Here is a 16,151-nt window from a genome sequence, read left to right as displayed (position 1 = left end):
CCTTCTCTTTGTCCAGGACCTAAGAATCCAAGGGAGCGGGCCTTGCACTCGTTGGACTTAGTGCGGGCATTGAAGTTCTATCTTACGATCACCCAAGGTTTTCGGAAGTCGGACTCTCTTTTTATAATTCCGGCAGGTCGTCGGCGTGGTCAACGTGCTTCCAAAGACACGATAGCTCGGTGGATCCGTTCAGCTATCCTGGAAGCGTACCGGCTCAAGGGCGAGCCTTGTCCGGTTGTTAAAGGACGAGGTTTTCCCTCCAAAAATATCAGTAATGAATGGGGGAACTCTCCTACTCCTCTATTGAGGTCCGATAATAACTATTAACATCAAACTTGATTATTAATAATTAATATCCACTAACGTTATCTGTGCCTTATACTATACACCAACTGAGACAAAACCGTGTGCTAATAAAAGGTATTACACAAAAGTCTGCAGTTAATATACTACTATTTATCCCACTAACACAGTACACAATAATAATAACAATATACAATTCCCAATTACCTATTTTCCACCCATGTTTCCTAATCACTCATGCAATATCAGCCCACCCAATTATACTAACTTTCCCTATATATATATATATATATATATATATATATATATATATATATATATATATATATATATATATAGATACAAGGATAGTAAGGTTAGTACAGTGTATGTAGGGCTAGTAAGTAAAGAGTTACAGGGGAAGAGAGATACTCAGCCATGTGTTATGTCCATCTCTCCATCTCTCCGTCCAAAGAGCAAAAAGGCCTAGCACATAAGTGCTCTGGGGTTTTAAGTCCTGCACAGGAAATGAGGTGGTATTCCCCGCCCACTGGCTAAGGTCTTTGTTCATGTCCAACCATACTAGCAAAACCTGTTTTAGTACATGGCTGGACATTTTGTTGATCCTGCCCCCAACAGCAGCAAGCAGACTGAAACACATAAGGAGATGGGGGCCAATATATACATGTGTACTTATCTGCAAGCATGGCTAGTATGTAGATACATATATACATGTACAACCTAGGACACTTCCCTTTACACCGGTTAAAGTTAAAGCTCATTGCACGAGAGCCATTGGCTCATCGTGGGCTTTTCGTCAGGGGGCCTCGGCAGCGCAGCTCTGCCGGGCGGCCACCTGGCGCTCCGTTCACACCTTTACTAAGTTTTATAAGGTGGACGTAAGTGCTTCAGCCGATGCGGCCCTGGGACGCAGGGTCCTGCAGGCGGCGGTAATTTAAGTTATCCCTTTACTTAGTTTTCCGTTATTTTAGCGCGGTTTGCGCTCTTGCCTAAGTTTTGGGGTATGGAAGCTTCTGCCTCTATTTCCCACCCTTAAGTAGGTACTGCTTTAGGACGTCCCACGAAGTAGAGAATCTGTGTCTCCCTTCCTTCCCTTCTGCTGCTGAAAGCCGGATTTTGGTAAGAACTTACCTGTAAAATCCTTTTCAGCGAAGGAAGGAAGGGAGACACAGCACCCTCCCAGGGCAGAAGTGTTTTTTTGTGTTTCTAGATGCAGCGCGTCTCCTTCCTGATGTCGATCTTCTGGACTGGGTTTAGCGCTCTACGGCTCTCCTTCCAGTTTCGCCAGCTCTACACAGTTGTCAGGTCCAATGGGGTATGCCTAAGACTGTGTGTTTCTATTACATAACCTGTTTTCTCTCATTTCTGAAATTTCAGAAGGGGATATGTTGTTCTGCTGGTTGGTCTCCTCTTCCTTAGCTTGTGTATGGACTGATGAACATGGGAGTAGGAGGAGCCTATATACTGGAGGGGCCGGTCGTCTTTTTCCAATCTGAGGTGACTATCCTATGGGGCTCCGCCTACCCACGAAGTAGAGAATCTGTGTCTCCCTTCCTTCCTTCGCTGAAAAGGATTTTACAGGTAAGTTCTTACCAAAATCCGGCTTTCTGGCTTAAAAGCTTTGAATCAGCCTCTAAATGTCCAATCTTAAGGAAGACCTTTCACCAAATTTTTCATGGACTGGACACACAATGTTATATTGGCTGCAGGGCGAAATAAAACATTTCTTTTGTTATTTTAAATTCTCCTCTCTGTTGTAGATATATTAGCAATCAAAGTATTTGGCACCTAATGAGTTAATTTTTATTAAATCCAAGTGGATGTTATCAGACCAGACAGTTTTCACTGGGGGCGTGTACTTCTTCTCCCTGTATGAGTTGCCCAATCATAAGCAGGCAGCAACAGAGCAGAAAAAGAACATGCTCCCACCATGGTTAGACTTAAACTTAGCTAAATATAATAAAAACTAATTCTAGAATAATTTCAGGTAATAAAATTAAGAACTACTCCTAAAGAAATACTTTACAACCTTTGGCGTATATTTACGTCAAAGGTCGTGTCCCTGCCTTTGATGTGGGCTCTCACTCCAAGCCCACATCTGTCCCCGCACATGATGGCTGATTTAATCAGCCATCAAGTGCCTTTAGCAGCAGTGGTTGGATCGGTGCTAACCAGTTAAATCCCGCTGGCAATCACATTTAACAATTGCCTGACGGAAGAACATCCTTCATCCCGCCCATCCGTGCCCCTGTCATCGGATCGCGGGGGCCTATGGGTTGTCATGATTGCTGAAGACATCCGTGCCTGTCGTCATGATACTCCTGTGAACGCGGGCTCGTGGCGGCATTCATAGGAGATCATGATTTCTGCGATACATAGCAGTGCTAAAGCACAGCATGTATCACACCGATGATCGAACGATTGCAGCTTCAAGTCAACTAAGGGGACTATTATATAAAGTAAAAGAAAAGTTTTTAAAAATGTATTAAAAAAAAAACACAAGTTCAAATCAATACCCTTTTGCCTCATTAAAAATGAAACAATTAAAAAAGAATTCACATATTTGGTGTTGCTGCATTTGTAAAATTCTGATCTATCAAAATATAAAATAAATTAATCCGACCGATTAAACTGTGTAATGAGAAAAAAAATCAAAATTAAGTTTTTTTCGTCATCGAAACATTGCATTGAAATGCAATAAGAGCTGATCAATACATTGTATGTACCCCAAAATGATATCATTAAAAACATCAGCTCAGGGTGCAAAAAATAAGCCCTCACTTATCTGCAGATCCCGAAAATTGAAAACGTTACAGGTCTCGGAAAATGGCGACATGAGCACTTTTTTTTTTTTTTTTTACTTACAAATTTCGGAATTTTTTTTCACCACTTAAATAAAAAAAAAACTACACATGTTTGGTATCTGCGTAATCGTATTGACCTGTAGAATCATATTGCCTGTCAGTTTCACCATATATTGAACGTGGTAAATAAAAAGAAAAAAAAAACAATTGTGGAATCGCACTTTTTTTTGCAATTTTAACATACTAAGGGATTAGAGATTAACATATTTTTTTTGGGGGGGGGGAGGGGGATTCTTCTTTAATTTCACCCAAATTTAACCCAAAATCCTGTAATCATATTAAGAAAACATCGATAAATTAAAGGGCTTGTCCAGTGATCCCCTCCAGAGGATAGCTGATAACTTGCTGATCTTTTGGTCCAGCCGCTGAAACCTTCACCGATCAACAAAACAGGGAGTTTTTATCCCTGATGGGGGAAGTATTATCACCGTTGCAGAATGGAGCTGAAGGTTGGACAACTGACCACCGCTCCATTCATTCTCTATGGGTCTGTCAGAAAAAGCCAAGCACAATAGAGCTCCATAGGGAATGAATGGAGCAGCAGTTGAACATGTGCACTGTCGATCCATTGTAACTGGGATAAAAGTTCCCTGTTCTACTAGTGGCGCTGGTCTCAGTGGATCTTGTGGATAGGTGATAGCTTGTTTTCACCAGACATTACTTTTTAAAGTTGGCAAAAAGCACACCACACTTTGGATGTAGTAAATAATGAACGTGGAAAGGTGTGTAAACCTTTCTCTGTGTAGGGATTTAGCAGCAGCATGTCTAAGAAATTGTAGTTTTTCAGCATGTGCTCCCCTGCAATTGCTCAGAAGGTGGACCCTAATGCTGAGTGAGCTAAGAGTAAGCGCTTCACACCTGTACCCCTATGCTGACAGCTGTAGCAGCCTCCTGGATAGGCACTGCATTCATCATTCATGCATACGAGAGGGATTGCAGAGCACTTACTGCACTTACTTTAGTGTTGGGGACTGCCTTCAGAGCACTTCAGTGTTAGGGGCTGCCTTCAGGGTACTATAGTATTAGGGACCGCCTTTAAAGCACTTTAGTGTTAGGGACCGCCTTGAGAGCACTTTAGTGTTAGAGGGCACCTTCAGAGCACTTTAGTGTTAGAGGGCACCTTCAGAGCACTTTAGTGTTAGAGGGCACCTTCAGAGCACTTTAGTGTTAGAGGGCACCTTCAGAGCACTTTAGTGTTAGAGGGCACCTTCAGAGCACTTTAGTGTTAGAGGGCACCTTCAGAGCACTTTAGTGTTAGAGGGCACCTTCAGAGCACTTTAGTGTTAGAGGGCACCTTCAGAGCACTTTAGTGTTGGGGGTCGCCTTCAGAGCACTTTAGTGTTAGAGGGCACCTTCAGATGTAAGGGGAAAGAAAAAGAACTACACATTTGACGAGCACACCTTCAATATAAAGTGATATAGAAATAAATTTTATTGGACCACAAAAAATTTTTTGTTAAAAACACTTAAAAAGGCCATATGGGGCCTGCAACTGCTCCCCTCATAGCAGATCACAATCAGTCAATAATAACTGCAATCAGATGTATACTATCATGAAAAGCAGTAATTGATGTAGAGTCTTATTTTTCCATACATGTGCATAAAAGCAGGCTCCAAAGATAATTACAAAAATGTTTTCACAGTTTCATAACATTCTGACAATGAATGAGTATATGTATATCATAATAACAAATGTCTAATATTACAGACATGTGTGGCTGAATGTTGGCACAAGAACCACCTCCACAATAAGAGTTGTCATAGGGCCACAATAAGCATATTAAATACAGAGGTAAGCACACAGTTTCATAACATTCTGACAATGAATAAATATATATATATCATAATAACAGATATCTAATATTACGAACATATGTGGCTGAGTGTTACAATGAGAACAACCTCCACAATTAGAGTTGTCATAGGGCCACAATAAGCATACCCCTCGAAAGTGGAAAAAAGACCCAAATTTCTGAGCTGTTACGTTTGGGCACTAATTATTTTACCAAAAGGCACCAACAATAATGTGTGGTGAAAGGTAAAGAAAATATAACCTATGCAGAATGTGCATGTATGTGCAGTGTCATGTGTAGACACTGAAAAAATACCTAAGACGCCAGCTAGTATGCAAGTGCCAGAGAACCTCCGTAGTATGGAGTGGGGAGCAGGAGGGAGAGCCCCACGCGTATCGCCTTGACCCACACGGCTTCGTCAGGGGAATGGAGTGTGATTCTATCGGGTCCATTATATATCTGTTTGCGATCAAGGTTTTACCTATTGCGGCATGTGTCGGGACCGCCCACGTAGGCCGGAAGTCACCTGACTGGAAATGACATTTGGGGGCGTGTCACATGATGAATGCCGCTCCCAGACTGTCAGAGACGCTGGCTGCGTTACCATGGTGCCCAGAGAGTAACAGTCAGGCAGCCTGGACAAGGCACAAGGTGAAGGTGCCATGAGCACATACAATCATGTATCCTGCCACATAACTATGCCCGCACATAATGCCCTGCTGAAAGGACAATGATGGCAGGTAGGTGAGCCCAAGAGGGCAACATATCAGCACAATAGTCACATCAAATAGGGTAATGCTGTTTCATAAGGTGTGCACTGTATGAAACCCCGTGCCATGCGGGGCATGTGGGCTGCAAGGCAGCCACATGGCACCAGGCCCACACAGTGCATGCCGACCTAAGGATCCTGCAGAGTTCGCACAATTATGCACGGGAACACACTTCATGCTATCGCCAGATAACATCAACCTGAAAGATGGAAACTGATGCCCCCAAAGGGCAAAATAACCAATATGGTGCACCTATAAAAAGGTGTACCAATACCGCATAGAAGAGAACTGTAAACATATATCCACAGCCCACTCTGTCTCCGAGGCCACACAGAGCGAGGAGGAGCTCCTCACCTCATGTGGACAGGTTGACAGAATGGTCATGCTAATAGACAAAATATGGAGGACGGGATGGTGCCATCCCGTAACCACCATTATATGTTGCAACATATGTAATGACTGTATAGGTGGAAAGACATGCGTTATAGACATGGATCGACATAATGCCGTGGGGCAAGAGGGTTAGGCACATGAGCCCAGTAATTTGTCGTGTGTCACTGTGGAATTAACACATTAGACATAATACACAATTAGGTTTCAAAAGGCAAAACAAAAATAATATATCCAATTCCACCAGACCATATCCCATAGGTCAAAAAAGCAAGGAAGGAAGACGTGCATATATATCCATGAGATTTCATTTATAGTCTCCAATATGGCTAAAGTTTTTATGTTAAGGGTCCAAGGGTAGTTCCAACGTTTCTCCAGTCCCACAAATGTCTTACCGGCATGGTAATGATTACATGGTGGCAACATATAATTTTCTCATAGATTATAATTCGAAGAAGTATCAAATGCCAACGTAACAATGGACACCAGGCAAGTTTGTAAAGGACACAGTTCCCAGAGGTTATTTCTTCCTCCCATCTAAAACGATAAAGTAGATGATGAATATTATAGAAAAAATATATATATACCAACATAGGAAGTGCTGATTGGTCACTTGGAACTTTTAACCCAAAAAACCTGAAAAAAGGAGTTCCTCATTCAACCCAAAAGGGGCTGTTGAATGCAGTTCATAGATCCAGCGTGATTCTATTTGTAACAATCTCTTAGTTAAATTGTCACCTCTCCCTGATCCACAAATTTTTTGGAGGCCCACAATGCGGGTATCAATAAGACTGCCCCCATGGTCATCGAGAAAATGGGAGGCTACTGAGGTGAGTGTTCTTCCCTTCTTGAGATCCACTGCTGCCAAATTAATGGTTGAGAAATGTTTTTGTACCCGCTTCCTTAATTCCTGTGAGGTCTGGCCCACATAAATTTGATGGCATGGACAGATAATAGCGTAAACCACGCATTTGGTCTTACAATTAATGTAGCCCTTCAGTTGGTATGTTTTATTATCTAAGGGGGTTGATGAATCTGTCTCGAGTGGGGTGCATGTGTTGACATACACTACAATCCCCACAGGGAAAGGAACCTTTGAGTATGATACCCCTATTAAGTTTGTGCGTGGGTCTCAGGAAGTGACTTCTGGTCAAAATGTCCCTCAGATTGGGAGCTCTTCTAGCAGTCAATAAAGGACGGTCAGTTATAATAGAAGATGTTTGACGATCCGTTTTTAATACACCCCAATGTTTGTTAAGAACATTCCTCACCTCATCCCATTGGTCCATGTAGTTGGTGATGAACCGAAGGTCCAGGTTCTGAGATTTATTCTTGGGAGTAAGGAGGGTCTCCTGTGTCTGAGTTTTGGCTTGTTGATAAGCTCTGGAGATCACCTTTTTTGAATAACCCCTTGTTCTGAAACGATGTGTGAGGTCCTTGGCTTGGTGACGAAAATCTTCATTCTGGGTACAGTTTCGTCTAGCTCTCAGAAACTGTCCAACGGGAACCCCTTGTCTGGTGTAGAATGGATGAAAACTTGAAAATGAGAGAAGATTATTGGTGGCGGTGGGCTTCCGATGCAGGTCCGTTAAGATCCGTTCTCCATGGATCGAGATCTTCAGGTCCAAAAAGGTAGCCGAGGTAGCTGAGGTGGAATAGGTAAGAAAAATGTTTAGTGAATTCATATTAAGAAATTCAAAAAATTGTCCACACTCCTCCACGTTACCCGACCAGATGAAGAATACCTCGTCGATGTATCTGTACCAATGGCGAATGAACCTCTTGAACCAATCTGAGGGAAAAACTACGGTGTCCTCCCATCATCGCAAAAAAAGATTAGCAAACGCAGGGGCACATCTGGCACCCATGGCCACTCCAGACACTTGACGATAATAAGTTTGATCAAAAAGAAAATAGTTATGCTGGAGTATGAAGTCCAATAGATCTATTATAAATGAATCATGGAGGCAGTTGGTGGTCACTTGCATGTCAAGGAAATAAGCTACCGCCCTCATGCCGTCTGTGTGCCTGATGTTTGAGTAAAGGGACTCCACATCGCAAGTGACCATGAGTGCTTGAGAGATGATGGTAATCTCCCTGCATAGACGAATGAAATGTGAGCTGTCCTGTACAAATGATGGAAGTTTTGAAACCAATGGTTGTAGAAAAAAATCAACAAAAACTCCCGCTTTTTCACATAGACTGCCTATGCTGGAAACTATTGGGCGACCTGGCGGTGTAGATGCATTTTTGTGTATCTTGGGCAGCATGTAGAAGGTGGGGACCACAGGATGTTCAACCCACATGTAGCCCTTTTCTTTGTGGTTGATGATTCCCATGCTTAGGGCCAAGTTTAATAGGCCTTGAAATTTAGATGAAAAAATCGCGGTGGGATCCGTGGGCAGTTTGTGATAAAAAATTGCTGTTCGATAATTGCCTATGTGCTTCCTCAAGATACATCTCCACCGGCCAGAGGGCACCTTCAGAGCACTTTAGTGTTAGGGGCCGCCTTCAGGGTACTTTAGTATTAGGGACCGCCTTTAAAGCACTTTAGTGTTAGGGACCGCCTTCAGAGCACTTTAGTGTTAGAGTGCACCTTCGGAGCACTTTAGTGTTAGAGGGCACCTTCAGAGCACTTTAGTGTTAGAGGGCACCTTCAGTGCATTTGCAGAAGTGGGTCACAATTAAACCATTGCGTTCTCATTCATGCTGCTTCTAAAACCCTGCTTAAATATATGTTTCAGCACTTCTCTTCATCACCTATCTAGTGCTCTCAACAATTTTGGGTCAGTTTTGCTGCATGTTTTACTAGGGGTCAGAGATTTGCTTTATGGGGCTTGGGTGCCTCATTCCCTTTTACACAAGTAGTGACTTGTATTAAAGGGGTATTGCCATCTCCATGGTCCTATCACAATATATAGTAGGTGCAATATTATTAATATTAGCAAATACCTCCAATTAGAAATGTAATATAGTTCTTCTGATTAGCTATGTCGCTTACCCCATGTGCAGCGCATTTCCTTGATTATGACCACTCATATAGTGACAGATAGCCTTTAGTGGTCGTAACCATGGACACCTAAGCTACTGCAATGCCTGCCCATGGGGTAATAGATATAGCAAATCAGAATAACTATACTACATTTCTAATTGGAGTTATTTGCTAATATTATATATAACATATCCAGATCGGATCTTGGAGATGGGAATACCTCTTTAAGTGCCCATGTACCTCAACTAGGCAGCTTATATACAACACCCATTCTTGTCAATAAAGTCTGAATATGGATTAGTAACTTCAAATTTCCATTAGTTATGTGTATAGAGGGATAGAGAGCAGAAGCTCTTTATTTAGGCATTCTTGCGCTCTAAACCCTAATAAAAGTGGGGTGTAAGGATTAGTTTTTGATTGTTTATGCTATAGTTTACTTAGTGTAAATATACTTTGATTTCTTCAGTTATTTCTATCACTTGTTTCCTTTTGAAATAATTAAAAGAAATCTGTCATGTAGGCACACAAAGGCAGTGGGGCTGAGGATGATGTTAACACTAGAGATGAGCGAATGTTTCAATATTCGATTCGGATTACGATTGCCAAATTTGCAATATTCGCCGATTTATTCGTCGAATGTTCGACGAAAGTTACCGAACGCCATAGGATTCATTGGGGAGACAAAAAAAACACATACGCAACACCTTAAAACCGGCCCAAAAGCTGCCAAAACACATCAAATTAGGGGTAGACACCTGGAAAGTACCATCAATTGACCCAGAGTACAAGTACTATAATTATTATTACTATTACAGTGATATTTATTCCGTGGCGCGTTACACGTCAAAAGGGGTCACCAACTGGTACAAGAGGAGATAGGACCTTGCCTATGAGGGCACACAAACAATCTACAAGGGATGGATGAGGATACAGTAGGTCAGGGTACAGCAAGTCGTGCAACGGTATGCTGAAGCAAGGGTTGCCGCTGATTGTACTCTTGTCACAAGAAGTGGGTCTTCAGCTTCTTTTTCAAGGTTTCCACGGTAGGCGACAGTCTGATGTGTTGGGGTACAGCGTTATCACAGTAGGGCAAATGCACGGGACAAATCTGTCGAGAGCCTAAATCGTGTCAAGCTTCCAGGAGCTCATAACTGAGCAGATTAACCCCTGCACCGATTAATATGAAGGAGTAAGGCTTCTTTTTAATGACTGCAGGAGTGGGAGGAATCTGACGCTGCTGTCTTCTGGCTCCTGTTTGTCAGGGTAAACCTGTGACACCTTGCAAGCTTCAACACAATGTTCACAAGGTAGACAGCAGCGGTGGTCGGTCTCCTAGACAACGAGCTAACTCCTTTATGATGATAGAGGCCAAGATCTGAAAGTAGTTTGTATGTTCTCCCCATGTTTGCGGGGGTTTCCTTCAGGTTCTCCGATTACCTTCTCAGTAAAAAAGCAGCCATACAGGAGTGTTCAAAAATCAAAAAATTAGAGCCTGACACCACCATTTCTGCAGCCAACAGATTGGAGATGGTGGATTTACACTTCTTAGCTTTGTGGGAGGAAACAATTTTTTACGTGACCACAAATGCAGGACCGAGGGATGGCTGAGGTGCTGAAAGAGGGCGGAGTACGGACAAACTGCTGGACTGTGAGTGAGGTGCAGGGGGGGCATGTTACCGTGGATTGAGAAACGTGTGGTGTGCTCGGTGCATATATGTCCACTTCCGTTACAGCTGACGGGCTCTCACTCAGCCTGACTGGAGCAGGTAGAGAAGCAGAGGTTCTACAGTGGGAGACCTGCATGCCAATACTTGGCATGGTAACAGAGGAGGAAGAAGAAGCAGCGAATGCGGTTGATGGGGCAGCTGATGGTTGTTGAGGTCCGCTGGTCCGCATTTTATCGCAGTGAGATTGCGCTTGTAGTAGTCAAATTATTGCACTTTTTCCCTCTACTGAGTTTTTTCTTGCAAAGTGTGCAGATAACATGAGTTGGCTCATCCTTTGCGGTCTCAAAAAAAAGCCCAGGCTAGGCAACCCTTGCCACCCCTGCGAGCTGCAGACCCGCGACCGCTGCTGGCCATAGCCACAGTTGTGGCTAAGGATGCAGTGCTCCTCGTGCTTGCATCACTCCGTTTCTTCGCCATAGGGCGGAAGGTAACCTCCTCATCTTCCTCCTCCACCTCCTCAGATGACCTACTTGGCTGCGTGACTCTTGGTTCACACCAAGTAGGATCTTCAGCCTCGTCATCATCCAATATGTTATCCCATTCCTGGCCCTCAGAGTGACCCTTCTCCTATTGTTGCCCTGACAGCACAGTACAGTCCGCATGAGCCTCAGGTATCTGAGTCTCATCAGGATCACCTCCCTCCTCGGTGGTTAATGTCTGGTGACGAGGGTCAGGAACCTGCTTGGATCCTACTCTGTCCTGCCCCGAATCCAACGTAAAAAAAATTGGGCATCGGTGCAGATGCTTTCCTCCTCTTCTTGACTCTGTGAATGTTTGGAGTACACTTCTAATGCCCATGGTATGGAATTGGTGAACAGTTCTACAGACTTTGCCCATCTGTGGTTCGCTACAGTCAGTTGGGCGCTTGGACAGTTGTGACACAGGAGGAAGCAAGGGTAATTGGGATGCCACCTCTGTGGACTGTACTGTGGGTGATGTTGAGGTGGAGGAAGAAGAGGAGAGGCCACTTGAAGCAGCGTTTGCCATCCACTGGAGCACCTGCTCTTTCTGGCCCTTATCAACAAGGTGTATCTCTGTGCGGCTGCCAAAGAAAGAGAGTGGAGTAGCCCATCCAGTAAAAGAAGTTCTCAGTTGTCTTTGGATAGGACATGACGGTGTTGGTTCACTAGTGCTTTCACTAACATTACCACCTACCCAACGTATACCTTGAATACCAATATGAGAAAACAAAGACGGCAACAAACTTCAAACAAACGTCCCAAATAATGAAAATGCTAAATCTTTATTGAAAAATATTCATTAAATACAAGAAGTGAGGATCACTCAGAGACACAAAATATAAAAACAAAAGAGGAGCATGATAACGAGGAGCAATATCCATTCATTATTTAGAAAACATGTATGCTGCCACATGTGGATAAATTGCCTATGGGCACAATGGAACACCACAATATAAATCTTGAGAGGGTAACTCTTAGGGAGATTAGTGGAGAAACCACATGCTTTTATAAGTTCTATCCAGTGTGGAATTAAGCAGGTAATTTATCCACATGTGGCAGCATACATGTTTTCTAAATAATGAATGGATATTGCTCCTCGTTATCATGCTCCTCTTTTGTTTTTAGATTTTGTGTCTGAGTGATCCTCACTTCCTGTATTTAATGAATATTTTTCAATAAAGATTTTGCATTTTCATTATTTGGGACGTTTGTTCGAAGTTTGTTGCCGTCTTTGTTTTCTCATGTCCATGTTTCTTCGGTTGTCCCTATTATGTGGATTTACAAGTCCTATTTTGGGGTGTTTTTGCAATCTGTTATCCACCCCACTTTTCCATGGTTGTGTCATACCTTGAACACCAAGCCTATTCCCCCTTCCACCACGACCTCTCTTTTTCCCACTCATGTTGCTTAGATACTGTATTAGGAGCACGCTATTAGCAAAACAAAAATAGTTTTTTTCCTCTGCAACAGCTCTGCACAAACCTGAATTTCAGCGGCACTAAATGACAAGATAAGATATGGCTTGCCATATAACATTACTAACCGAGCAAAGTATTTTTTTTTTTACTGTGGATGACTCCTATATAACATAGGAGATTTTCTCCAAACAGATGTTCCTGCTGTATGGTGTTAAAAACCGAACAAAGTATTTTTTTTTACTGTGGATGAGGCCTGTATAACATAGGAGATATTCTCCAAACTATTTAAAACTGAGGTGTCCCTGCTGTATAACGTTGGGAACCAAACAAAGTATTTTTTAATTGTGGATGACGCCTGTATGACATAGGAGATATTCTCCAAACTATTTCAAACTCCGATCTAGGCTGCTGTATAACGTTAGCAACAGCAAAAAAAATGATTTTTTTGGACTCTGCACAGCTGAATTTCACTGCCACTAAAAGCACTAGGTGGCTTAAAGCAGAGTGTAACACGACTGCGACACAAAAAAATCTTTGGTGGACTGTGGCTAGCAACAAAAAAAATCTATTTTTTTACTCTGAAAACAGTTGAATTTCAGCGCCACTAAAAGCACTAGGTGGCATATAGCAGAGTGTAACACAAAAAAATCTTTGGTGGACTGTGGCTAGCAACAGCAAAAAATATTTGTTTTACTGTGCATAAAGCTGAAGTTCATCCACCAAAAAAATGACAAACTGGGCTAACACAGCTTGCACTATCACATTAGCAAATGAAAAAAAAAGTTTTTTTGTGCTCTGTACTCAGAAGCTCTGCACTGACAAGCTCTGCAGATAGCTGAATTTCAACCCCACAAAAACAAAAAGTGGCCCACAAGGGCTTGCTTGCTTTATCACATTAGCAAGTGCAAAAATAGATTGAAGGTCTGCATGGAGCACAGATAGTACAACTGATGCACAGCACTGTTGTGAGCCATAGACCCTGCTCTTTCTGTGAGAATTGCACAAAAACAAAAAAAAAGGCTGCAAGGTCGATTGAACAGGTAAACAGCACAGGACTTATCTACACTAACTGACTTCCACAGAAGCGCCCATCTATCTAGCTAATATCTCTCATTACACAGGACAGAGCACACTGAGCGGCATCTATCTCCTTCAGTGACATGCATAAAATGGCGCTGAGGGAACATGGCCGGTTTTTGTATGGAGAGGACATGTGATTTCAGCAGCCAATTGCAGAAGCCCTTGTGTCTGGGACACTGTGGATGCTTCCTGCACTCTGATTGGATAGCCGCACTTTCCTGACTTAAAGTTACTGCCTACAGGAAGGAAAAAGAAAAAAGCGCGCCGCTGATTTGACCTGTTCTGAGCTATCACCAGCCCCCCCTCATCTGTCACATCTCCCCGCTCATCATACACAAGCAGTATGGTAGCAAAACTGTAAAAAACGCAGTAGTTGCCCCACAATCACGTAACCGCGTAAATTCGCCGACCGTTACCGATTTTCCCGAATTTAACAAATTTTGCTCACCTTTCCGATCACGAATCCGAATGTGCCACATTCGTGTCGAACTTAACATTTGATATCGGAATTTGAACATATTCGCTCATCACTAGCTAACACTACATTATCCGAAATATTGTATGTTGTCAAGTGCTATAAGAATGATACCCTGTTACTGTTTTTGTTGCTATCTCTTTTTGCTTATTTCCTTTCCATTGTAGCCGGACAATATTTCTTGTTCTTCGTTATTTTGTTTTGTCGAACCCGTCAGTAATGACGCAGTGGTCATATATTATTTTACAGCCATTATTATATAATTTTACAGCTGATCATGGCCACAATAAAGCGTCCAAATTCTTGTTTTCCTTTCTGCAACCCATTGAAGCCTCGATCTGATTTACGGACTTGTGGGTTTATGCCGTGTTTCTATATTTATAAAATGTAAAAATAAGTTAATTAATTTTCTGCCAAAGGTTAAAGGTTTGGATCTTATGAGTGGATTATCAAATTAAATTTGCCACCTCTTTTGCTTTTACTGACTGCAGCACATTCACAGTAATTGCTTGGTAACTTCAGACCTGACTTGTGTTCTCTGAGGACTGCCAGAAATGCAAAAAGGACGCCTTTAGGGTACAGGTGCTAATCCCCACCGTTGTTTTCCCTGAGTGCTTACAGTATGGACCTGGGCAGAGCTGTGAAAGAAAAAGGACTACACCAGATATTTTAACTTTCACTAAGATTAATAAACATTCATCTAAAAATTAATATTATAGCTTGTAGCACCTAAATATAGATTACCTTTTTTTAGGTTTGTTGTTATCACAGAAGAGTTGCAAGTAATTCCTAATATTTTATGTGCTTGTACATTTTAACAACCTAAGATTTTATTTTTGTGGTTTAATATAATGTGATTGTTATCTAAAGTTGCTGCTTTTACATTTGATGTCTTTGCGGCATTAAACGGTAAAATTGGTAAATATTTACCGATTTGCGGTTATTTAAAAGCCTGTTTACACTGGCAGACAGCGGCTTCAATAGTAGATCATTCAGTGCGTATAGGCTGCCATTGTTCTCGCCAGCACGAGTCTTGTGTACACAGGGACATTGTGCTGCTGAGAATGATGATCTTTTGTACAAACCACAAGATCATTTCACCCAATGAACCAGTGTTTTGGCCATTCGTCTGATGATCGGTAGCCTGTTTAGACAGCATGATTTAAAGGCGAACAACTTTCTCAAAATGAGTTTCTGTTAATCATGGGGTTTACTTACTTTTTATTTCAACTATCCATGCACACTGATTTACTTAAGGAAGCTCTCCCATCAGTTTTAATATTCTTAATATATTGCAATCAACATATTATATAGCACTGTGTACTTACAATTGCTTATTTTGCCTTTCTACCCAGATAATTCTTCTCTTTTCTCTGCTCTATGTAGAAGCAAGAAGTCTCTTGTCCCTGCATTTATCATTCCCCTCTTAAACTCCTGACCCGGCTGCTCCCTCCTCCCCCATGCCAACCACTTTTGCAGTGACTCATGACTCATACAGGGAAAATTGACCTCTTGTTTCTACATAGAACTTGGAAGGATTCAGTTAGTCAGTTTTTACTCAGGTGATGTCACAGACCTAATGGAAAACAGAAGAATTAACTGAGTAGAAAAGAAAAATGGGCATTTAGAGGTACACAGTGCCATATAATATGATGACTGCAATATATTAAGAGGATAAAAAATTGATGAGAGGAGGAGTGCTTCTTTAAAGCACCACTCCAGCTGTTTTTTTTATTGCAGCACTGGAGTGGTGCTACTAATCTAAGTTTCCTGATCCTAGTAATATACTCACCAGGCATTGTCTTCATCTTTTATCCGCACCGCTCCAGTCGGTCTCCAGCTGTCTGTATCCTGCCGGATCGCTTCAATGTTTGCTAG

General features: G+C 42.2%; 1 protein-coding gene across 3 annotated transcripts in view; it reads left to right on the top strand.

Annotated features, from left to right (window-relative positions):
- Positions 1 to 16,151, top strand: part of WDPCP (WD repeat containing planar cell polarity effector) — a 420,756-nt gene that overhangs the window by 305,351 nt on the left and 99,254 nt on the right. The window lies entirely within an intron of this gene.

This window comes from Phyllobates terribilis, unplaced genomic scaffold (genome assembly GCF_046119375.1).
Source record: "Phyllobates terribilis strain yellow unplaced genomic scaffold, ASM4611937v1 Scaffold_3__8_contigs__length_932513732, whole genome shotgun sequence".
Taxonomy (NCBI): Eukaryota; Metazoa; Chordata; class Amphibia; order Anura; family Dendrobatidae; genus Phyllobates; species Phyllobates terribilis.
Note: the sequence above shows the minus strand (reverse complement) of the source record. Positions and strands in the feature narration are given on the sequence as shown.